This window comes from Bos taurus, chromosome 4, assembly GCF_002263795.3.
Source record: "Bos taurus isolate L1 Dominette 01449 registration number 42190680 breed Hereford chromosome 4, ARS-UCD2.0, whole genome shotgun sequence".
NCBI lineage: Eukaryota > Metazoa > Chordata > Mammalia > Artiodactyla > Bovidae > Bos > Bos taurus.
Window position 1 is genome coordinate 27713201 of NC_037331.1, and position 25554 is coordinate 27738754.

General features: G+C 39.6%; 1 pseudogene; it reads left to right on the forward strand.

The window, feature by feature from the left end:
• Positions 1–4270: 4270 nt before the first annotated feature.
• LOC112446325 (ubiquitin-conjugating enzyme E2 D4-like) lies at positions 4271–5037 on the forward strand (annotated as a pseudogene).
• Positions 5038–25554: the final 20517 nt, after the last annotated feature.

The following is a 25554-nucleotide window of genomic DNA, read 5'->3' on the forward strand; positions in this document are numbered from 1 at the left end:
TCAAGCAGTGTGATACTGGCACAAAAGTTAACATATAGATCAAAAGAATAGGATAGAAAGCCCAGAGATTAAACCAGAGACTACAGCCACCTAATCTTTGACAAAGGAGGCAAGAATATACAATGGCAAAATAACAGTCTCTTCAATAAGTGATGCTAGGAAAACTGGACAGCTGCATGTAAAAGAATGAAATTAAGACACTTCCTAACACCATGCACAACAATAAACTCAATATGGATTAAAGACATGAATGTAAAGTCAGACACTGTAAAACTCTTAGAGGAAAACATAGGCAGAACATGCTTTGACATAAATCACAGCACAGATCTTTTTTGAGCCCCCTCTTTGTGTAATGAAAATAAAAACAAAAATTAACAAATGGGACTTACTAAACTTAGCTTTTCCACAGCAAAATAAACCATCAACAAGACAAAAAGACAAACCAGAATGGGAGAAAATATTTGCAAGTGAAGCAACTGACAAAAGATTAATTTCCAAAATATACAAAACCTTACACAGCTCAACATCAGAAAAACAAGTCAATCAAAAAATGTTTGGGGGGCTTCCCTGGAGGCTCAGTGGTAGAGTCCACCTGCCAATGCAGGAGACACCAGTTCAATCCCTGACCCAGGAAGACCCCACATGCCACAAAGTGACTAAACCTGTGTGCCACAACTACTAAGACTGTGCTCCAGAGCCCGAGGCAACTACTGAGCCCACGTGCGCCAACTACTGAAGCCTGCTCGCCCCAGAGCCTGCACTCCACAACAAGAGAAAATACTGCAATGAGAGGCCTGCACGCTGCAACTAGAGAACAGCCCCCACTCGCTGCAGCTAGAGAAAAGCCTGGAGAGCAATGATGACCCAGCACAGCCAAAAGTAAATAATTTTTTTAAACAGGCAGAAGACTTAAATAGACATCTCTCCAAAGACACACAGATGGCCAGTAAACATATGAAAAGATGCTCAACATTGCTCATTATTAGAGAAATGCAAATCAAAACTAAAATGAGGCATCATCCCACACCAGTCGGAATGGCCATCATCAAAAAATCTACAAGCAGTAAATGCTGGAGATGGTGTTAAAAAAAGAAACATTCTTGCACTGTTGGTGAGAAAGTAAACCTATCCAGCCACTATTGAGAAAAATATGGAGGTTACTGAAACAAACTAAAAATAGAACTAGGGTATGAGCCAGCAACCTCATTACTGGGCATATACCTGGAGAAAACCATAATTCAAAAAGACACATGCACCCCAGGGGTCACTGTAGCACCATTTACAATAGCCAGGATGTGGAAGCCACCTAAATGTTCACTGACAGAGAGATGGATAAGGAAGATGTGGTACATATATAGAACAGAGTATTGCTAAGCCATAAAAGAAAGAAATCTGGTCATTTGTAGTGATGTGGATGGACCTAGAGTCTGTCATACAGAGTGAAGTCAGAGGAAAACAAATATCGTATATGAATTCATATGTACGGAATCTAGAAAAATTTTATAGATGAGACTGCAGGGCAGCGATAGAGATGCAGACATAAAGATCAGACATATGGACAGAGCGGGAAGGGGAGGCCGAGACAAACTGGGAGAATAGGAACAGCACATGTACACTACCATGTGTATAACAGCCAGCTAGTGGGGAGCCACGGTAGAGCACAGGGGGCCCAGTGTGGTACCCCGTGATGGCCTAGAGGGCTGAGGAGTGGGACGGAGGTTCAGGAGGGAGGGGATATATGTATACATACAGCTGAGTCACTTCCTTGTTCAGCAGAAGTTAATACAACATTGTAAAGCGATTATATTTAAATAAAAATAAAAATATCTATTTAAATAAAATATACAAAATTAAATAAATCATATAAAATATTTGAATAAAATATTGAAACATTTTAACTCATTTTGAAGTGACCCTCAATAATTCTTGTAGGACATCCACAATGTCAGTCTACCCCTAGTTGTGAGAATTGATGTTATAAAACACCTTGATTAAATGCATGTCAATGCAAAAATAATAGCTAAAACTATTAAAATATGAGTAGGAAACAGCTAAATAATCCATACTCTTCTTGAATATTGACTTTGCTGTTCTTCTAGAGATTTTTGAGATGGGATTGTAAGTTTTGGCCACCAAAGTATCACTTACCCTACTCCCATTTCAAAATTGAATGTTTTCCTAAGCATCCAGCACATAAATAATTTATGTTTCAGCAATGGCCAATCAATAAAAGGAAAATGAAAACAAATTACATAAACCTCATATATGGAAAACAAGAAAAAATAAGCTACAGTTTATGACTTTGTCAATAAGAATTCAGCAAATTATGTGCTACTTAATAAGATGTAAGTACTTCCTCATTAGGGAGTTACTCCCCAGGTTGGATGATAAGGGCAGAGACACAGTCTCTATACAACCATGGTAAATATCTTTTGGGTTAGCTCAGAATAAAAAGAACTTATGCTGCTATTATGGGAAGTCTTTTCTAATATGTTCCCATTAGACCTTCAGGCTTTGAGTTCCTTAGTATTAAAGATAGATTTTTGAGGTACTGGTTGTTATTACTGATCAGGAAGAAAAGAAAAAAAAAAAAGATGTTGTGGTATGATTATAGAAAGGGGAGGAAAGAAAGCAGGATGGTGGACAGGCATGGGTGGCAAGAATTGGTTGGTTATTCAGGGTGCTGTGTGGAGAAGGCAGTAACTCTTAGATGTGGAAGGGTTTAGAAGACCAGCTTTTGACTAGAGTAAGCCCAAACTGTCATCACTCTTTACATCGAAAGGATTCACTAACTGTGGGTTTAGAGAGGCCAAACTGGAAGGACGACACTATCACAGAAAGTAATACATTTTCTTGACATAATAAACACTAGTAAAACCAAACAAATAACTGGATTCTGAACTGGAGAACTTTTCATCCAGAATGATGGTGACAGGTTGGAAGATTTTCATACTGGGGACATAGATACCATATCAACATTAGGGGAAACAATCAAAATGATCAAATTTTATATGAAACTCTTAAGTAATGGATATAGAGAAGTCTTGTCATATTCCTACATGTCTTTTCCCACATGTAATAATTAGATTTTTCAAGTTTTAGAATCACAGCAAGCTATTTTTCACCCCTCAAAATGTTCATTGGTTTCACATGTTTTCCTGTTTTAATCCCTTGGAAAAATCATATGTATTAAGCTATAACACATTTTACATCTTAGCATCAAAAAGAGAATGTAATTACTTAGAAGTTTCAAGCACTAACTTTAAAAAATGACCAAAAATAAAACTTACCCTCCACAACCCTTGCCTAGCATCTTATATATAATGTTAATAGATGTTCAAAAAAGCTTGTTGAATAAACAGTCTCTTGGTTGTCTTAGCTCTTCACTGAATAATGTTTCATGGCATGGAGTGAAACCCCTGTGGCATGGCATGTTTAGTCAGAGACCTATTTTAACATAAAATCAGGCTATGTAGGCTTGTACCTCCCCAGGTCACTCACTTTAAATGACTACCATTCTCTCCGAATTTCTGTGCTTCATATGTCTTTTTGCTCTTTGAAGAGTTTTATTTTTCTTTTTATCTCATACCTGTGGTCAGTTTATGTGATTTGATATTATAAAGGATGAACAGTCCTAATTTCTGCAATGCTAAACTTACAAATGAAACTATCAGGTAACTTATTTTAATGGGCTGAGGGTGGGGTCTGCTCTGTATTTAACAGGACAGCTTTTAAAATATCATTAAAAATGGAATCTGTCTTTGTTGTAGCCACTATGGAAAACAGTAATGGAGGTTCCTTAAAAAACTAGAGTTACCATATGATCTAGCAATCCTACTCCTGGGCATATATCCATAAAAAATGAAAATCTTTATTTGAAAATATACATGTACCCCAATTTTCACAGAAGCAATATATAGAATAGCCAATACATGAAAGCAACCTAAGTGTCCATGAACAGATTAATGAAAAATAAAATGTGGTATATATAAACAGTAGAATAATACTTGGTCATAAAAAACAGTGAAATAATGCCATGGACCTAAAGATTATCACACTGAGTGAAATAAGCCAGAGAAGGACAAATATTATATGATATTACTTATATGTGCAATCTAAAAAGGAATAAAAATGCACTAATTTACAAAGAAGAAACAGACTCGGACATAGGAAACAAGTTTATGTTTACCAAAGAAAAGCTGGGGGGAGGGATAAAAGCACAAGATTAACAATTATATCCCCCAATATGAAAAATGAGTAAACAGCAAGGATTTTCTTTATAGCACACAGAACTATACTCAGTATCTTATAATAACCTATAATGGAAAAGAATCAGGGCCAAGACAGCAGCAGGTTACCTCTGGTAGCCCTAGACTGGGAGCCCCCATCCCCAGCAGCAGAAGGATGGTGCTGAAGTGGATCCAGAAGAAATCAACTGGCTTGCAGAGGGACCCTCCTGCTCATTGCTCTGCAGAACTCATGGGAGATGATCTGTTCCACTGGCAGGCCACTTTCATGGGCCTGAAGGACAGTCCCTACCAAGGAGGCATTTTCTTCCGACCATCCATTTGCCTACAGATTATCCTTTCAAGCCCCCAAACGTTGCTTTCACAACCAAAGTTTAACACACCAACATCAACAGCGGCAGCAGCATCTGCCTTGATACCCTGTGGTCCCAATGGTCTCCAGCACTGAGAGTGTCAAAAGTTTTCTTCTTCATCTGTTCCCTGCTCTGTGACCCAACCCTGATGACCCTCCAGTGCCAGGGACAGCTCACACCTACAAGGCTGACAGAAAGATTATAACACACTAGCGAGAGAATGGACACAGAAATATGCTATGCAAGTAACTCAGAGGTTTTTATGGGAAACATTGTCCAAGAGAAGCTTAGCTGAGCTATTGGCTGAGCCACTCACAGAGCGTCATCTCTTCTGCAAACAAATGCTGGTTGCCCACTTTCTCCAACCACAGCATATTGGTACCACTCTCAGCCATCGTGGTTTTGACACAGTCATGTTACTGATGCCAGATCAGTAGCCACTGTTTTTGATCTGCAGCATTCCTGACTACATTGGAATCCGTCCCTCCACCCTGACTCACTGCTCACCTCTTAAGGGAACCTGTGAGCCCTCCTGCCTGGCCTCACTCAGGCAGCATCGCTCGCAAAGGCGCCTCAGCCTGGCCCCTTACCACATGCTCTTCGCCTTTAAAACTCAGTGCCAGCCTGGGGTCCAGGACAGAGCGGGCAGGCTTTCCTCACATGCTATCTGCCACAAACCACATCCTGAAGAGGCTCAACTCATCTCAGGAGTTCCTGGTAATAGTGTCACTGGGAAGTGGAGGCCTTGCCCCACAGATCCCACCAGTCTTCCTTGTCTGTACCACATGCTGGCACTCTCCCCTCACACCAAGAAGCAGTAAATAGATGCCAGGAATTCTATTTAGTATAAATTTAAAAAAAATAATAATAAAACACCATGAAATAACTGTCCTTTTAGGAGACCAAAATTATGAAACCTGGGATGATTTGGGTTATGCTTCTCTGTCTGATGAGGTTTCTCACTACCTCAACCTCCTCCTATTCAGAGCCTACATGAAGTCCAAGTGTGAGCCATTCACTTTCCAGAACATGGTGGGGAAGGGGCTGCTAAATGTAATAAAAGTATAATTCATTCATAATCCTTAAAAAAATCAGAAAATGTGCATGTGTGTGTGTGTACATGTGTGTGCGTGCTAAGTCACTTCAGTCATATCTGACTCTGTGTGACCCTATGGACTGTAGTCCACCAGGCTCTTCTTTCTGTCCGTGGGATTCTCCAGGCAAGAATACTGGAGTGGGTTGCCATGCCCTCCTCCAGGGGATATTCCCGATCCAGGGATCTAACCCGAACCTCACATCTCCGCATTGTCAGGCAGGTTCTTTACCACTAGCGCCACCTGGGAAGCCTCCTATAATACACGTACACACACACATACACAAACACACACACACATCTGTATAACTGAATCATTCTACTGTACACCTAAAACACAATATTGTAAATCAGCTATATACATCAATTATAAAAAAAACTCTGTCTTTGTAGACAACAGTTCAGAATTTGTTGGTTGTTTGTTTGTAGGAGTTTGGTTTTATACTAGGTTTTAAAATGCAGCTACTTTGCAATTGCTTTGATGGAGTATCCAAAAAAAATCCCACTTCTGTCTAGTCTTCCAAAAACACCTGGGGCAGCCTTAATTCCTATGAGATTCCCAATTTGTTGGGAATATGTGTTTATTTAATGCTAACTTTTTAGTATTTATTTAGTATGATAGTAACTAAATTTATTTGTGTTCACCTAATTAAAGTGAGGCCAGAATTTCTCAATGTATTATAGCTGTGTCCCTCTCTCCTACTTTTTATACTACTCAATGAATAGTAAATTGAGGTCACTTTTAATAATTCAATAAGTCATGGATACAGGAATAGTAATAAGTGTGCAATCTCAATTGCAAATATTTATAGGTAAATTTGCAGTTGAGATTGCACAAACATTTGAGATTGCAAACATTTATAGGTAACTTTGGAGAAGGCAATGGCAACCCACTCCAGTACTCTTGCCTGGAGAATCCCATGGACGGAGGAGCCTGGTAGGCTGCAGTCTATGGGGTTGCTAGGACTCGGACACAACTGAGTGATTTCACTTTCACTTTTCACTTTCATACACTGGAGAGGAAAGTGGCAACCCACTCCAGTGTTCTTGCCTTGAGAATCCCAGGGCTGAGGGAGCCTGGTGAGCTGCCATCTCTGGGGTCGCACAGAGTCAGACATGACTGAAGCGACTTGGCAGCAGCAGCAGTCTTTATTTTGGAGAAGGAAGTGGCAACCCACTACAGTATTCTTGCCTGGAGAATCCTGTGGACAGAGGAGCCTGGTGGGCTGCTGTCCATGGGGTCGCACAGAGTTGGACACGACTGAAGCAACTTAGCACACATGCATGCATTGGAGAAGAAAATGGCAACCCACTCCAGTATTCTTGCCTGGAGAATCCCAGGAACAAAGGAGCCTGGTGGGCTGCCATCTATGGGGTCACACAGAGTCGGACACGACTAAAGCGACTTAGCAGTAGCAGCAACAGCATAGGTAACTTACACAATGCCACAAAAGTGTTAGTTGCTCAGTCACGTCTGACTCTTTGCAACCCTATGGACTACAGTCTGCCAGGCTCCTCTGTCCAAGGGATTCTCCAGGCAAGAAAACTGGAGTGGGTAGCCATTACCTTCTCCAGGGGATCTTCCCAACCCAGGTGGCATTAGTGGTAAAGAACCTACATGCCAATGAAGGAGACACAAGAGATGTGGATTCGATTCCTGGGTTGGGAAGACCCCCTGGACAAACAAATGGCAACCCACACCAGTATTCTTGTCTGGAAAATCCAATGGACAGAGGAGCCTGGTGGCCCACAGTCCATAGGGTCACAAAGAGTCAGACATGACTGAAGTAACTTAGCACACATTATAGAATGCTATAATCTGTGCTAGGAATTTAACCCTTACAACCACGTTATAGCATACGTCTAGAACTAACACCCAAAAAAGATGTCCTTTTCATTATAGGGGATTGGAATGCAAAAGTAGGAAGTCAAGAAACACCTGGAATAACAGGCAAATTTGGCCTTGGAATACGGAATGAAGCAGGGCAAAGACTAATAAGAGTTTTGCCAAGAAAATGCACTGGTCATAGCAAACACCCTCTTCCAACAACACAAAAGAAGACTCTATACATGGACATCACCAGGTGGTCAACACCGAAATCAGATTGATTACATTCTTTGCAGCCAAAGATGGAGAAGCTCTATACAGTCAGCAAAAACAAGATCAGGAGCTGACTGTGACTCAGATCATGAACTCCTTATTGCCAAATTCAGACTTAAATTGAAGAAAGTAGGGAAAACCACTAGACCATTCAGGTATGACCTAAATCAAATCCCTTATGATTATACAGTGGAAGTGAGAAATAGATTAAAGGGCCTAGATCTGATAGATAGAGTGCCTGATGAACTATGGAATGAGGTTCGTGACACTGTACAGGAGACAGGGATCAAGACCATTCCCATAGAAAAGAAATGCAAAAAAGCAAAATGGCTGTCTGGGGAGGCCTTACAAATAGCTGTGAAAAGAAGAGAAGTGAAAAGCAAAGGAGGAAAGAAAAGATATAAACATCTGAATGCAGAGTTCCAAAGAATAGTAAGAAGAGATAAGAAAGCCTTCTTCAGCGATCAATGCAAAGATATAGAGGCAAACAACAGAATGGGAAAGACTAGAGATCTCTTCAAGAAAATCAGAAATATCAAAGGAACATTTCATGCAAAGATGAGCTCGATAAAGGACAGAAATGGTATGGACCTAACAGAAGCAGAAGATATTAAGAAGAGATGGCAAAAATACACAGAAGAACTGTACAAAAAAGATCTTCACAACCCAGATAATCACAATGGTGTGATCACTCACCTAGAGCCAGACATCCTGGAATGTGAAGTCAAGTGGGCCTTAGAAAACATCACTACGAACAAAGCTAGTGGAGCTGACAGAATTCCAGTTGAGCTATTCCAAATCCTGAAAGATGATGCTGTGAAAGTGCTGCACTCAATATGCCAGCAAATTTGGAAAACTCAGCAGTGGCCACAGAACTGGAAAAGGCCAGTTTTCATTCCAATCCCAAAGAAAGGCAATGCCAAAGAATGCTCAAACTACCGCACAATTGCACTCATTTCACATGCTAGTAAAGTAATGCTCAAAATTTTCCAAGCCAGGCTTCAGCAATATGTGAACCATGAACTTCCTGATGTTCAAGCTGGTTTTAGAAAAGGCAGAGGAACCAGAGATCAAATTGCCAACATCCGCTGGATCATGGAAAAAGCAAGAGAGTTCCAGAAAAACATCTATTTCTGCTTTATTGACTATGCCAAAACCTTTGACTGTGTGGATCACAATAAAATATGGAAAATTCTGAAAGAGATGGGAATACCAGACCACCTAATCTGCCTCTTGAGAAACATATATACAGGTCAGGAAGCAACAGTTAGAACTGGACATGGAACAACAGACTGGTTCCAAATAGGAAAAGGAGTACATCAAGGCTGTATATTGTCACCCTGTTTATTTAACTTATATGCAGAGTCCATCATGAGAAACGCTGGACTGGAAGAAACACAAGCTGGAATCAAGATTACTGGGAGAAATATCAAAAGCCTCAGATATGCAGATGACACCACCCTTATGGCAGAAAGTGAAGAGGAACTCAAAAGCCTCTTGATGAAAGTGAAAGTGGAGAGTGAAAAAGTTGGCTTAAAGCTCAACATTCAGAAAATGAAGATCATGGCATCCGGTCCCATCACTTCATGGGAAATAGATGGGGAAACAGTGGAAACAGTGTCAGACTTTATTTTTCTGGGCTCCAAAATCCCTGCAGATGGTGACTGCAGCCATGAAATTAAAAGATGCTTACTCCTTGGAAGGAAAGTTATGACCAACCTAGATAGCATGTTCAAAAGCAGAGACATTACTTTGCCAACAAAGGTTCGTCTAGTCAAGGCTATGGTTTTTTCTGTGGTCATGTATGGATGTGAGAGTTGGACTGTGAAGAAGGCTGAGTGCCGAAGAATTGATGCTTTTGAACTGTGGTGTTGGAGAAGATTGTTGAGAGTCCCTTGGACTGCAAGGAGATCCAACCAGTCCATTCTGAAGGATATCAGCCCTGGGATTTCTTTGGAAGGAATGATGCTAAAGCTGAAACTCCAGTACTTTGGCCACCTCATGCGAAGAGTTGACTCATTGGAAAAGACTCTGATGCTGGGAGGGATTGGGGGCAGGAGGAGAAGGGGATGACAGAGGATGAGATGGCTGGATGGCATCACTGACTCGATGGACATGAGTCTGAGTGAACTCTGGGAGTTTGTGATGGACAAGGAGGCCTGGCGTGCTGCGACTCATGGAGTCGCAAAGAGTCGACTGAGCGACTGATCTGATCTGATCTGATAGCATATGTCCCCAAAATAAATGATAACATTTCTGTTTTACAAATGAGAACATTGAGATTTAATTAACATACCTCAAAGGGTCCTAAATACCAGAATCTAAATTAAGTTCTTGAGTATTATAATTTATTTATACCATGGGTCTGAAGCACAGTAATAAATCAAGTTATTAATAGGAAGTCTGAATGTCATTTAGAACCCTTCATACCTAAAACCTAGGTAGCACATGAAAATGGAGGCCTAAACATATTCTCAATCAACTACTGCTATATTTTATACTTTGTTTTATGTGCTATTTACTAATACTAGTGATATAATTTTAAGAAGAGTGAGATACACTGTGGATATGAAAGCACCTTTCCATTGTCTGTATAATATCCAATAATCTTTCCTTACTGACAGAGGGAAAGTTGAGATTGTTCATATGGTGCCTGTGGTATCTTGATCTCAGGGACTTTTGATTCTTACCACAGCCCAAGGAGTAAATCTCCCTTAGTCTAAACAATTGTAGTTATCTGATCCTCTTGGATCAGTTCTTAGTTTGGAAGCAGTCATGTGAGCTTACTTCTAGCCAATAAAATATAAGAGGAAGTCTACTGAGCTGAGCTTCTGGAAAGCCTTGTTCTTCCTCGATAAAAAAGGAACACAGTGGGGACTTTCAAGATAGCAGAAGAATAAGACATGGAGATCCTCCTCCTCCCCACAAATACATCAAAAAATACATCGACACTTGGAACAACTCCTACAGAACACCTTCTGAACGCTGTCATAAGATCCCAGACATCCAGAAAGGCAAGCTAACCTCCATGTAACAGGGTTGGGCAAAAATATAAGAAAAAAATGAATTGGGATGGGACCTGCACCTCTAGGAGGGAGCTGTGAAAGACGAAAAGTTTCAAATCCCCTTAAGGGTGGGAACAGGGGGGAGCTTCGAAACCTCAGGGGGGAGTGCAATGACAGGTGTGTGAAAGGCAAAGAGGAGAGAATTCACCACAGAGATCAGTGCCAACTAGAACTTACCAGTCTGAGATCCCTGTTTCCATGCCCATTGTGTCAAGTGAGGGCTGGGTAACAAGGCTCAGGCTTCAGACACCAGGGAAAGAACAGGGGTTGACTGCCCTGAGGATACTCTGAGGGGGCTAGTACGCAGAGAGAGGAAAACTCCCAAAGTTATTTAAGGGACCAACATCACCCTGATACCAAAACCAGACAAAGATACCAGGAGGAAAAAAAAAAAACAATTACAGGCCAATATCACCAATGAACATAGATGCAAAAATTCTCAACAAAATTCAAGCAAACAAACTCCAACGACACATTAAAAAGATCATACACCATGATCAGTTGGGGTTTATCCAAGGGATACAGGGGTTCTTCAATATACACAAATCAATGTGATTTCATATTGACAAAATGAATGAAAAAAAAAACATATGATCATCTCAATAGATGCAGGGAAAGCTTTTTTATTTTTATCATAAACACCCATTTATGATAAAAATTCTCCAGAAAATCAGTATAGAAGGAACTTATTTCAACTTAATACAGGCCATACACAACAAACCCACAGAAAATATTATCCTCAATGGTGTAAAACTGAAAGCACTTCTCTAAAATCAGGAACAAGACAAGGGTGCCCACGCTTGTCACTAGTATTAAACATAATTTTGGAAATCCTAGGCGCAGCAATCAAAGAAAAAGAAATAAAAGGAATCTGGATAGGAAAAGAAGAAGTAAAATTCTGTTTGCAGATGACATGATACTATACATAGAAAACCCTAAAGATTCCACCAGAAAATCACTACAGCTAATCAATGAACTGAGTAAAGCCCCAGGATATAAAAGTAATACAGAAAAATCCCTTGCATTCCTATACAATAGCAAAGAGAAACCAGAAAAAGAAACTAAGGAAATAATCCCATTCACCACTGAAACAAAAAGAATAAAATACCTAGGAATAAACCTGCCCAAAAGACAAATGATCTGTATGCTGAAAACTCTAAGACACTGATAAAAAAATCAAAGATCACACAAACAGATGGAGAGATATACCATGTTCTGGGACTGGAAAAATCAGTATTGTGAAAATGACTATACTTACCCAAAGCAATCTGCAGATTCAATGCAATCCCTATCAAACTACCAATGGTATTTTACACAGAACTAGAAAAAAAAAATTCACAAGTTGTATGGAAACACAAAAGACCTTGAATAGTCACAGTAATTTTGAGAAAGAAAAATGGAAATGGAGAAATGAACCTTCCTGACTTCAGTCTATACTACAAAGATACAATCATCAAGATAGTATGTTACTGGCCCCAAAACAGAAATATAGACCAATAGAACAAGATAGAAAGCCCAGAGATAAATCCACACACTTATGGGCACCTTATCTTTGACAAAGGAGGCAAGAATATATAATGGGACAAAGAGTCTCTTCAATAAGTGGGGTGGGAAAACTAGACGGCTACATGTAAAAGCTGAAAATTAGAATTTAGAAGCTAAAAATTAGAACATTCCCTAACACCATACACAAAAACAAACTCAAAATGGATTAAAGACTTAAATATAAGGTCATAAACAATAAAACTCTTAGAGGAAAACATAGACAGTACACCCTTTGACATAAATCAGAGGAAGATCCACTTTGACACATTTCCTAGAGTAATGGACATAAAAATAAAAATAAACAAATGGGATATAATTAAACTTAAAAGCTTTTGCACAGCAAAGGAAACCATAAATAAGATGAAAAGATAATCCTCAGAATGGGAGAAAATAATTGCAAATGAAGAAACAGACAAAGGATTAATCTCCAGAACAGATTAGCAGCCCATACAGCTCAATTATCAGAAAAACAAACAGCCCAATCAACAAATGGGCAGAAGACCTAGACAGACATTTCTCCAAAGAAGACATACAGATGGCCAACAAATACATGAAAAGATGTTCAACATCACTCATTATTACAGAAATGCAAAACAAAACTACAGTGAGGTATCAACTCATGAGAATGGCCATCATCAAAAAACAAACAAAAAAAAAACACTACAGACTATAAGTACTAGAGAGGATGGGGAGAAAAGGGAACCCTTCTGCACTGTTGGTGAGAATGTCAACTGACACAGCTTCTATGGAGAACAGTATGGAGATTCTCAATAAACTAAAACTTTCACATGACCCAGTAATCCCACTACTGGGCATATACCCTGAGAAAACCACAATTCAAAAAGACACAAGTACCCCAATGTTCATTGCACCACTATTTACAATAGCCAGGACATGGAAGCAATCTAGATGTCCATGGATGGATGAATGGATAGATGATGTGGTACATATATACAATGGGATATTACTCAGCCATAAAAAGGAACAAATTTGAGTCAGTTGTGAGGTGGATGAATGTAGAGCCTGTTATACCAAGTAAGTCAGAAAGAGAAAAACAAATATCATATATTAACTCAGACGGTAAAGAACCTGCCTGCAATGTGAGACCTGGGTTCAATCCCTGAGTTGTGAAGATACACTGGAGCAGGGCATGGCAACCCACTCCAGCATTCTTGTCTGGGGTCACAAAGAGTTGGACACACCTGAGCGACTAAGAACAAGCACACATGGAATCTAGAAAAACAGTACTGATGAAACTCTCTTTAGAGGAAAGGAATGGAGATGCAGATGTAAAGAACAGACTTGCAGACACAGCAGGGGAAGGAGAGGGTAGGACGAATTGAGAAAATAGTATTGACATATATACACTATCACGCACAACATAGATAATGAGTGGGGAGCGGTTATACATACAGGGAGCCCAGCCTGGCACTCTCTAACAATCTAGAAGGGCAGCATGGGAGTGCAGAGGGAGGGAAGCTCAACAGGGAGGTGGTATATATAATTATGACTGATTTGAGTTGTTGTAGAGCAGAAACCAACAAAACATTGTAAAGCAATTATCCTCCAATTAAAAATAAATAAAAATATAAGTGGTGCTACAGCAAGTATCATCTCAAAATGGCACAAACAGCACATGGCTCATCCAAAGCAGACAGACCCTGGCAAAGGCCTAGCAGGCTGTATGGGCCCCCTAGACTCTTCCCATCACATGGTGTGGTGGACAGGTTTTATTGCGACTCAAGATTCCTACCTCCAAGTAGTATTCTCACCTCCCCTTTTGTGTTTGTGGGATCCGTGACTTGCTTCCAATCAATAGCATGTGGTAAGGGTGATGAGACTATCACTCCCATGGTTATGTTACATCACAGGAGACTTTGTCTTACTAGCAGACTCTCCTCTCCATTGCAGCTATGTAAAGGAAGTGGCCACGAATACTACAGACACAAGGACCTGAATGCTGCAGACAATCCATAAGCTGGGAAGCACGTTCTTCCTACTTGAGCCTTCAGACGAGAACTCAGTCCTGGCCAACACCTTGATTACAGCCTCGTGAGATTCTAAGTACAAGGTCCAGCTAAACTGTCCATAGACTTCATACTCACAGAAACTGAGATTGTAAATGTGTGTTGCTTTAAGCTAAGTTTTTGGCTATTATTTAGGCAGCAACAGAAAACTAATACACATGGAAAGCAAGCTTGGACTGGGGGTGGCTGGGCACACACTGGCTTGTAATTTAGGAGCAGTGCCTCCTCAAATATTTGTAAAGGTGTAAGGAAGAGGCAGGAATTTGCTCAAGTAAGTTGGAAGACCCTTAGCTGTGCATTCAAAGTTACAGTCATACTGTCATGAGATAGCTTTTGCTGTATAAAGTCAGCAAAAACAAGACGTAGAACTCACTGTGACTTAGATCACGAGCTCCATATTACAAAATTCAGACTTATATTGAAGAAAGTAGGGAAAACCACTGTGTCATTCAGGTATGACCTAAATCAAATCCCTTATGATTACACACTGGAAAAGGTCAGTCTTCATTCCAATCCCAAAGAAAGGCAATGCCAAAGAATGTTCAAACTACTGCACAATTGCACTCATCTCACACACTAGCAAAGTAATGCTCAAAATTCTCCAAGCTAGGCTTTAACAGTATGTGAACCAAAAATTTCCAGATGTTCAAGCTGGATTTAGAAAAGGTAGAGGAATCAACGATCAAATGGCCAACATCCATTGGATCATAGAAAAATCAATAGAGTTCCATAAAAACATCGACTTCTGCCTTATTGACTACACCAAAGCCTTTGACTGTGTGGATCACAACAAACTGTGGAAAATTCTTCAAGAGATGGAAATACCAGACCACCTCACCTGCCTCCTGAGAACTCTGTATGCAGGTCAAGAAGCAACAGTTAGAAACAGGCATGGAACAATGGACTGGTTCCAAATTTGGAAAAGATATGTCAAGGCTGTATACTGTCACCCTGGTTATTTAACTTACATGATGTTAAAGTATATCATATGAAATACCAGGCTAGATGAACGCATGCTGAAATCAAGACTGTTGGAAAGATAACCTCAGATATGTAGATGACACCACCCTTATAGCAGAAAGCAAGGAGGTACTAAAGAGCCTCTTGATGAAAGCGAAACAGGAGAGTGAAAAAGCTGGCTTAAAACTCAACATTCAAAAACTAACATCATGGCATCTGCTCCCATCACTTCATGGCAAATAGATGGGGAAGTGATGGAAACTGTGACAGATTTTATTTTCTTGGGCTGAATATTCATTGCAAGTCCTGAATATTCATTGGAAGGAATGATGCTGAAGCTGAAGCTCCAATCTTTTGGCCACCTGATGTGAAGACCTGACTCATTGGAAAAGACCTCGATGCTGAGAAAGATTGAAGGCAGGAGCAGAAGGGGACAATAGAGGATGAGATGGTTAGATGGCATCACTGACTCGATGGACAAGAGTTTGAGCAAGCTGTGGGAGTTGGTGAGGCACAGGGAAGCCTGGCGTGCTACAATCCATGGGGACACAAAGAGTTTGACTCAACTGAACTGAACTGTGATTTTACAGTGGAAGTGACAAATAGATTGAAGGGATAAGATCTTATAGACTGAATGCCTGAAGACTATGGACAGAGGTTTGTAACATGTACAGGAGGTGGTGATCAAAACCATCCCAAAAGAAAAAGAAATGCAAAAAGGCAATATGGTTGTCTGAGGAGGCCTTACAAATAGCAAAGTAAGTAAGTGAAAGGCAAAGGAGAAAAGGAAAGATATACCCATCTGAATGCAGAGTTCCAAAAACTAACAAGGAGAGATAAGAAGCCTTCTGAAGTAAACAATGTGAAGAAATAGAGGAAAACAATAGAAAAGGAAAGACAAGACTTCTCTTCAAGAAAATTAGAGATACCAAGAGAACAGATCATGTATACGGGCACAATAAAAAACAGAAACGGTATCGACCTGATAGAAGCAGAAGATATTAAGAAGAGGTGCCAAGATTACACAGAAGAACTGTATAAAAAAGGTCTCAATGACACAGACAACCACGATGGTGTGGTCACTCACCTAGAGCCACACATCCTAGAGTGTGAAGTCAAAAAAGCCTTTGGAAGCCTCACTACAAACAAAGCTAATGGAGGTGATGGAATTCCAGCTGAGCTATTTCAAATCCTAAAAGATGATACAGCTAAAGTGCTGCAGTCAATATGCCAGCAAATTTGGAAAATTGAGCAGTGGCCACAGGACTCGAACAGGTCCATTTTCATTCCAATCCCAATGAAGGGCAATGCTAAAGAATGTTGAAACTACCTCAGAATTGCATTAATCTCACATGCTAGCAAGGTAAAACTCAAAATCCTTCAAGCTAGGCTTCAACAGTACATGAACCAAGAACTTCCAGATATACAAATTGGATTTAGAAAAGGCAGAGGAATCAGAGATCAAATTGTCAACATAGACTGGATCACAGAAAAAGCAAGGGAATTCCAGAAAAACATCTACTTCTGTTTCACTGACTATGCTAAAGCCTTTGACGGGGTAGGTCATGACAAACTCTGGAAAATTCTCCAAGGGACAGGAATACCAGACCACCTTACCTGCCTCCTGAGAAATCTGTACGCAGATCAAGAAGCAACAGTTAGAACTGGACATGGAACAATGGACTGGTTCCAAACTGGGAAAAGAGTACGTCAAGGCTGTATATTGTCACCCTGCTTCTTTAACTTATATGCAGAGTTCAGTTCTGTTCAGTTGCTCAGTCGTGTCCAGCTCTTTGCCACCCCATGGACTGCTACACACCAGGCTGCCCTGTCCATCACCAACTTCCAGAGCCTGTTCAAACTCATGTTTTGAGTCAGTGATGCCATCCAACCATCTTGTCCTCTGTCGTCCCCTTCTCCTCCTCCTTTCAATCTTTTCTAGCATTAGGGTTTTTTCCAATGAGTTAGTTCCTCGCATCAGGTGGCCAAAGTACTGGAGTTTCAGCTTCAGCATCAGTCCTTCCAATTAATATTCCAGTGAATATTCAGTACTGATTTCCTTTAGGATTGACTGGAGAAGGCAATGGCAACCCACTCCAGTACTCTTGCCTGGAAACTCCCATGGACGGAGGAGCCTTGTAGGCTGCAGTCCATGGGGTTGCTAGGACTTGGACATAACTGAGCGATTTCACTTTCACTTTTCACTTTCATGCATTGGAGAAGGAAATGGCAACCCTCTCCAGCATTCTTGCCTGGAGAATCCTAAGGACGGAAGAGGCTGCCATCTACGGGGTCACACAGAGTCAGACACGACTGAAGCGACTTAGTAGCAGCAGTTTGATCTCCTTGCTGTCCAATGGACTCTCAAGAGTCTTTTCCAACACCACAATTCAAAAGCATCAATTCTTCAGCACTCAGATTTATTTATAGTCCAACTCTTACATCCATACATGACTACTGGCAAAACCATAGCTTTGACTAGATGGACCTTTGTTGGCAAAGTAACATCTCTGCTTTTTAATAAGCTGTCCATGTTGGTCATAACTTTTCTCCCAAGGAGCAAGTGTCTTTTAATTTCATGGCTGCAGTCACCATCTGCAGTGATTTTGGAGCCCCCCAAAATAAAGTTTCTCACTACTTCCATTGTTTCCCCATCTATTTGCCATGAAGTGATGGGACCAGATGCCATGATCTTAGTTTTCTGAATGTTGAGTTTTAAGCCAAATTTTTCACTCTCCTCTTTCACTTTCATCAAAAGGCTCTTTAGCTCCTCTTCACTTTCTGTCCTAAGAGTGGTATCATCTGCATATCTGAGGTTATTGATATTTCTCCCAGCCATCTTGATCCCAGCTTGTGCTTCATCCAGCCCAGCATTTTGCAGGATGTACTCTGCATATAAGTTAAATAAGCAGGATGACAATATACAGCCTTCACGTACTCCTTTCCCAATGTGTAACCAGTCTGTTGCTCCATGTCCGGTTCTAACTGTTGCTTCTTGACCTGCATACATATATGTAGAGTGCATCATGCAAAATGCTGGGCTTGATGAAGTTCAAGCTGGAATCAAGATTGCTGGGAGAAATATCAACAACTCAGATATGCAGATGTCACCATCCTAATGGCAGAAAGTGAAGAGAAATTAAAGAGCCTCTTGATGTAGGTGAAAGAGGACAGTGAAAATGTTGCCTTAAAACTGAACATTCAAAAAACTAAGATCATGGCATCCAGTCCTGTCACTGTATGGCAAATTGAAGGGGAAAAAATGGAAATAGTGACACTTTATTTTTTGTCCAAAATCACTGAAGGTGGTGACTGCATCCATGAAATTAAATGATGCTTGCTCCTTGCAAGAAAAGCTATGACAAACCTAAACAACATATTAAAAAACAGATATCATTTTGCCAACCAAGTTCCATATAGTCAAAGCTATTCCAGTAATCATGAATGGTGTGAGAGCTGGACCATAAAGAAAGCTGAGCACCAAAGAATTGATGCTTTCCAACTGTCATGATGGAGAAGACTCTTGAGAATCCCTTGGAAAGCAAGATGATCAAACCAGTAAATCCTAAATGAACTCAATCCTGAATATTCATTGGAATGACTGATTTTGATCCTAAAGCTCCAACATTTGGTCACCTGATGTGAAGAGATGACTCACTGGAAAAGACCCTGATGCTAGGAATGATTGCATGCAGGAGAAGGGGTGACAGAGGATGAGATGGCTGGATGGAATCACTGACTCAATGGACATGAATTTGAGCAAACTCCAGGAGATAGTGTAGGACAGGGAAGCCTGGTGTGCTGCAGTCTATGGGGACACAAGGAGTCAGACACAACTGAGCGACTGAATAGCAAAGACTCAATTGATAGCTGCTTGGAAAGCTTGCCTATTGGCATTAGTTTCAGCCGGGTATTTCGAAGTCCTTGCTGTTGGACCACCTTAAGGAATACCACCACAGTCATCTAGTGCACCAACTGCTATATCTCTCCACCTTATTTTTATATTCATTTCTTTGTAAACAGTATAAATTCTTGGTAAAAGTTCTGGGTCAAAACATACCCATATTTAAAATTTTTAGACATTGGCTAATTGTCCTAACAAAAATTGTACCAATTGATATCATTAGTACTATAAACAATGTGTGAGAGTACTGCTTGTCACACCCTTCCTCTTTTTTAAAACTTTTTGATATTTGTCAATGTGAAAGTTAAAGAATGGTATATAAGTATGATTAGATCTTAATTCTTTTATTCTGGAAAAGACTGATTTATTTTCACATAGTTAAGAACTATTTATATTTCATTTATAAGGTATCTATAGCATGTGTTCACTGAGTTAGACAAGGTTGTGGTCCATGTGATTAGATTGGTTAGTTTTCTGTGATTGTGGTTTCAGTCTGTCTGCCCTCTGATGCCCTCTCTCAAATAGATGGGGAAAGAGTGGAAACAGTGGCAGACTGTTTTTTGGGCCTCCAAAATCACTGCAAATGGTTACTGCAGCCATGAAATTAAAAGATGCTTGCTCCTTGGAAGAAAAGTTATGACCAACCTAGACAGCATATTAAAAAGCAGAGACATTACCTTGCTAACAAAGGTCCGTCTAGTCAAGGCTTTGATTTTTCCAGTAGTCATGTATGGATGCGAGAGTTGGACTATAAAGAAAGCTGAGCGCAGAAGATGCTTTTGAACTGTGGTGTTGGAGAAGACTCTTGAGAGTCCCTTGGACTGCAAGAAGATCCAACCAGTCCATCCTAAAGGAGATCAGTCCTGAGTGTTCATTGGAAGGACTGATGTTGAAGCTCAAACTCCAATACTTTGGCCACCTGATGCACAAAGCTGACTCATTTCAAAAGACCCTGATGCTGGGAAAGATTGAGGGCAGGAGGAGAGGGGGACAACAGAGGATGAGATGGTTGGATGGCATCACCGACTCAATGGAGATGAGCTTGAGTAAACTCCAGGAGTTGGTGATGGACAGGGAGGCCTGGCGTGCTGCAGTCCACGAGGTCACGAAGAATCAGACACGACTGAGCGACTGAACTGAACTGATAGCATGTGTTCATTTTCCTGTTACTTTGATGTTTTTCTTTAGTCATTAAAGTTTATCTGTAAAGAGCTCTTTACCTATTACTTATCTTCATTTATATTGCAAATATTTCCCAAGCTTTCTTTTGTCAATTTATTGTTTTTCATATCATTTCTTTAATGTAAAAGAAAAATAAAGGAACAGATATGGCTGGCACAGATTTTTGGTCTTTTCCTTTCCCCTAGCCTGGACTGTGGACAAGCTTGTTGGTACACAGGTTGTGTTGTGAACAAGAAATGACAAGCATGAGGGTGAAGACAATAGGCTAGGCACAGCAATGCACAAAGAATGAAGGAAGAGCCTAGATCCCTGACACTTGCTATTGAGTGTCTGCATCAGCCTTGAGCAGCTTACCATTGACATTCATGTTATAAGGTAGGAAAACACCTCTAATTTTTTAAGCTGTCATAGGTGTATTTTCACTTATCTATAGAAGAATATATTGTGAACTGATTTAAAAAAAAGACTCAAAACATGACCTCCTCAACGTGTAACTGGCAGGCAACTTTTGCTGTTATATTTATTAAACTTCACATCATAACCTCCCAAATTTTGCTGATCCTACCCCTGGATACTAGCAAACTCTTTCCCATTCTGAGCTAGACGGGGTGCCTTTAGATTCCGAGGAAAGAGGGGCTACAGAGGGCCTGTAGTAATCCTGGGGTTTTCAATTAAGTCAAGAAATATCACAGACTTCAGACTAGCAGGTCCCTTTAAGATTTTGTGATAGACTTTAGAACAATGACTACTTAGAATTTTGAAAACGGTCCACATTAATGCTGGCAGAAATGACTGGGTAATCTGAAAAAGAACTTAAGAGTGACAGAATACTGTGAGCAGGAGACTTTTTGAATAGAGGTCAGTTACTGATTATCAATTGTCAATGTTAGATTTACAGGGAGAGCTCACTGCTTTAGTATCTTCATCACAAACCATTTCAACTTTATTTCTGATACGCAATCTGATTTGCATGAATCCCTTCCTACACCAAAGTTTACTCTATTAATCAGTAATATTTCCCCACAGACATTGTAATAAGCAAAATAAACAATTTGGGGAGCTTCTATACTTTTAGAAAAGTTAAACACTTTCTGAGAAACATATTCAAGATTCTTGAAAAGCATGTTAGGTATTGAATTTCAAAGTGCCTGGAAACAAGAGTAAGGTATATTTATAGAGATTCATCTTTTTGGTTTGATATACTTTTGTATAAAACTCCTGGTTTATAGAAACTATTAGTTTTTAAATATATGAATATAAAGCTTAATATACACAAAAATCATTTATTTTTCTGACCTTGAAGACACTATTATGTCAACACAAAGCATATTAACTTGATATGCTTATTTTACCATTTTATTATTTGGAGCTAGTTAAATGTAATTATTTAAGTAGGTATAGTTCTATACACACACACACACATACATATATATATACATATACATATGTGTATATATATGTGTGTATGTGTGTGTGCATAATAAGGGGATTCCCAGATGGCACAATGGTAAAGAACTCGCTGCTAATGCAGGAGACACAACTATGAGGGTTTGATCCCTGGGTCAGGAAGATCACCTAGAGAAGCAAATGGCAACCCACTGCATTATTCTTGCCTTGAAAATTCCATGGACAGAGGAGCCTGGCAGGCTACAGTCCCTGGGGTTGCACAAAGTTGAACATGACTGAGGACCTGAGCATGCATGCACATATAAAATATGATACACAGACATACATGTAAGATATTAAGTGGCATGTGCCATTAGAAAGAGAAAAAAAAAGTAGAGTGGGATAAGGTAAGTAAGGATTTAAAGAAGAAGAATATAAAAATTGCAAATTTAAAAAGGGTGATCAAGTTAGGCCTTATTTCCACAGGATAAATACTCCCACTGTGGTCAATTTCAAGCTACCAAAGGTTTGAAACTGGCTTGTAAAATTTCTATTTAATAATTGGCTCTCGTGAACTGGTAAAAGCTGGCTCTAGGAGAAAATTTGTGTAAAGACTTGAAGACATTGCAGGTGCCAGCCACACTTACATCTGGGGCAAGAGCCAAGCCTACATTGTGGGGAGCAGCTAGGGTAAGGCATAACCTAGAGGACTTAAGGAATATCATGTAGGGTGTGTATGACGGAGCACAGGAAAGAAGTGACCAGGGGGAGGGATCAGATTCTGCAGGGCCTTTCCAAGGACTTTGATTTTCAGCCTGTGTGAAAAGAGAATCCACTGCAGGGGCCTGAGGAGAAGAGTGACATGATCTCATTTCCAAAGGACCGTTTTAACTTCTTTGTTGAGAACAGATTTTAGGAGAACAATGAGGAGCAGGGAGGTCAGTCTGGGCAGCTAAGCCATCCATCCAGATGGTGATGGTAATATTTTGAAGACTGAACTAATCGACTTTACTAATGGAAATCATGTAGGGTACTGGAAAAACAAAAAAGTCTAGGATGACTCCAAAGTTTGGCATCTAAGAACTAGAAAGATGGAGATGTCCATGAATTAGATGGAGAAAGCTGAAGGTGGAGGAGATTCCATAGAAAAGACCAGTAAATCAGTCTTTAACATCTTTCCTTTGAGATGTCTTTTGAACAAGCAAGTAATGATACCAGGTAGAGAGCTTCAAACATAAATCTGGACTTTGGAAGAGGGGTCTGGGTTATGGACAATAAAATTTAAAGTCATCAAAATACACATTCTATTTAAAGCAATTCTAAAGGAAATCAACCCTGAATATCCATTGGAAGGACTGATCCTGAAGCTGAAGCTCCAATAATTTGACCACCTGATGCAAAGTGCTAACTCACTGGAAAAATTGAAGGCTGGAGGAGAAGGGGGCAAAAGATGATGAGATGGTTGGATTGCATCATGACTCAATGGACATGAGGTTGAACAATCTCCAGGAGATGGTGAAGGACAAGGAAGCATGGCATGCTGCAGTCCCTGAGGTAGCAAAGAGTCAGACACAACTTAGTGACTGAACAACAACATTTAGAAGAAAAACATTAAGAGGGTATATATACATAAGAATCAAGGAATAAACCTACAACCAAGATTACTTTATCCAGCAAGGATCTCATTCAGATTCAATGAAGCAATCAAAAGCTTTACAGACAAGTAAAGGCTAAGAGAATTCAGCACCATCATACCAGCTTTGTAACAATTGCTAAGGAAAATTTTCTAGGTGGAAAAAAACAAGAGAAGAAAGAAGACTTACAAAACACACACACACACACACAAAACAATAAAATTATAATAGGAACATACATATCAATAATAACCTTAAATTAAATGGATTACATTCTCCAACCAAAAGACAGACTGCCTGAATGGATACAAAAACAAGACCCATATATATGCTGTCTACAAGAGACCCATTTGAGATCTAGGACACATGGAGAGTGAAAGGGGGACGACAGAAAAAGATATTCCATGCAAATGGAAATCGAAACAAAGATGAAGTAGAAATACTAATATCAGACAAAACAGGCTTTAAAATAAGCACTGTTAAAAAGAGACAAGGAAGGACACTACATAATGATCAAGGGATCAATCCAAGAAGATAAAACATTATAAATATTTATTCACCCAATATAGGAGCACCTCAAATACATATGGCTAATGCAAATAGCCATAAAAGGAGAAATGTGGGGACTTTTTTCACCAATGGACAAACCATTCAGACAGAAAATTAATAAGGAAACACAAGCCAGAAATTATACATTAGACCAGATAAATTTAACAGATACTTATAGGACATTCCATTCAAAAGCAGAACACTTTCTTACAAGTGCACATGGAACATTCTTAAGGGTAAACCACGTCTTGGGTCAAAATCAAGCCTTGGTAAATTTAAGAAAATTGAAATCAAATCAAGCATATTTGCCAATGAAAATGATATGAGATTAGAAATCAATTACAGGAGGAAAAAACTGTTAAAAAAAAAACAAACCCATGGAGGCTAAACAAAATGTTACTAAATAATCAATGGGTCACTGAAGAAATCAAAGAGGATATCAAAAAACAAATGACAATGAAAACACAACGACCCAAAACCTATGGGTTGCAACAAAAGCAGATATAAGAGGGAAGTTTAGAAGAATACAATCCACCTCAAGAAACAGGTCACATCAGATTAAATGAAATACAGATGAAGAAAATAATTGCAAAAATTAACAAAAATAAAAGTTGGTTTCATTCTTTTACAAGTGGTTGACCAGTTTTCCCAGCACCACTTGTTAAAGAGATTGTCTTTAATCCATTGTATATTCTTGCCTCCTTTGTCAAAGATAAGGTGTCCATATGTGCATGGATTTATCTCTGGGCTTTCTATTTTGTTCCATTGATCTATATTTCTGTCTTTGTGCCAGTACCATACTGTCTTGATGACTGTGGCTTTGTAATAGAGCCTGAAGTCAGGTAGGTTGATTCCTCCAGTTCCATTCTTCTTTCTCAAGATAGCTTTGGCTATTCGAGGTTTTTTGTATTTCCATACAAATTGTGAAATTATTTTTTCTAGCTCTGTGAAGAATACCATTGGTAGCTTGATAGGGATTGCATTGAATCTATAAATTGCTTTGGGTAGTATACTCATTTTCACTATATTGATTCTTCCAATCCATGAACATGGTATATTTCTCCATCTATTAGTGTCCTCTTTGATTTCTTTCACCAGTGTTTTATAGTTTTCTACACATAGGTCTTTAGTTTCTTTAGGTAGATATATTCCTAAGTATTTTATTCTTTCCATTGCAATGGTGAATGGAATTTTTCCTTAATTTCTCTTTCTGTTTTCTCATTATTAGTGTATAGGAATGCAAGGGATTTCTGTGTGTTGATTTTATATCCTGCAACTTTACTATAATCATTAATTAGTTCTAGTAATTTTCTGGTGGAGTCTTTAGGGTTTTCTATGTAGAGGATCATGTCATCTGCAAATAGTGAGAGTTTTACTTCTTCTTTTCCAATTTGGATTCCTTTTATTTCTTTTTCTGCTCTGATTGCTGTGGCCAAAACTTCCAAAACTATGTTGAATAGTAATGGTAGAAGTGGGCACCCTTGTCTTGTTCCTGACTTTAGAGGAAA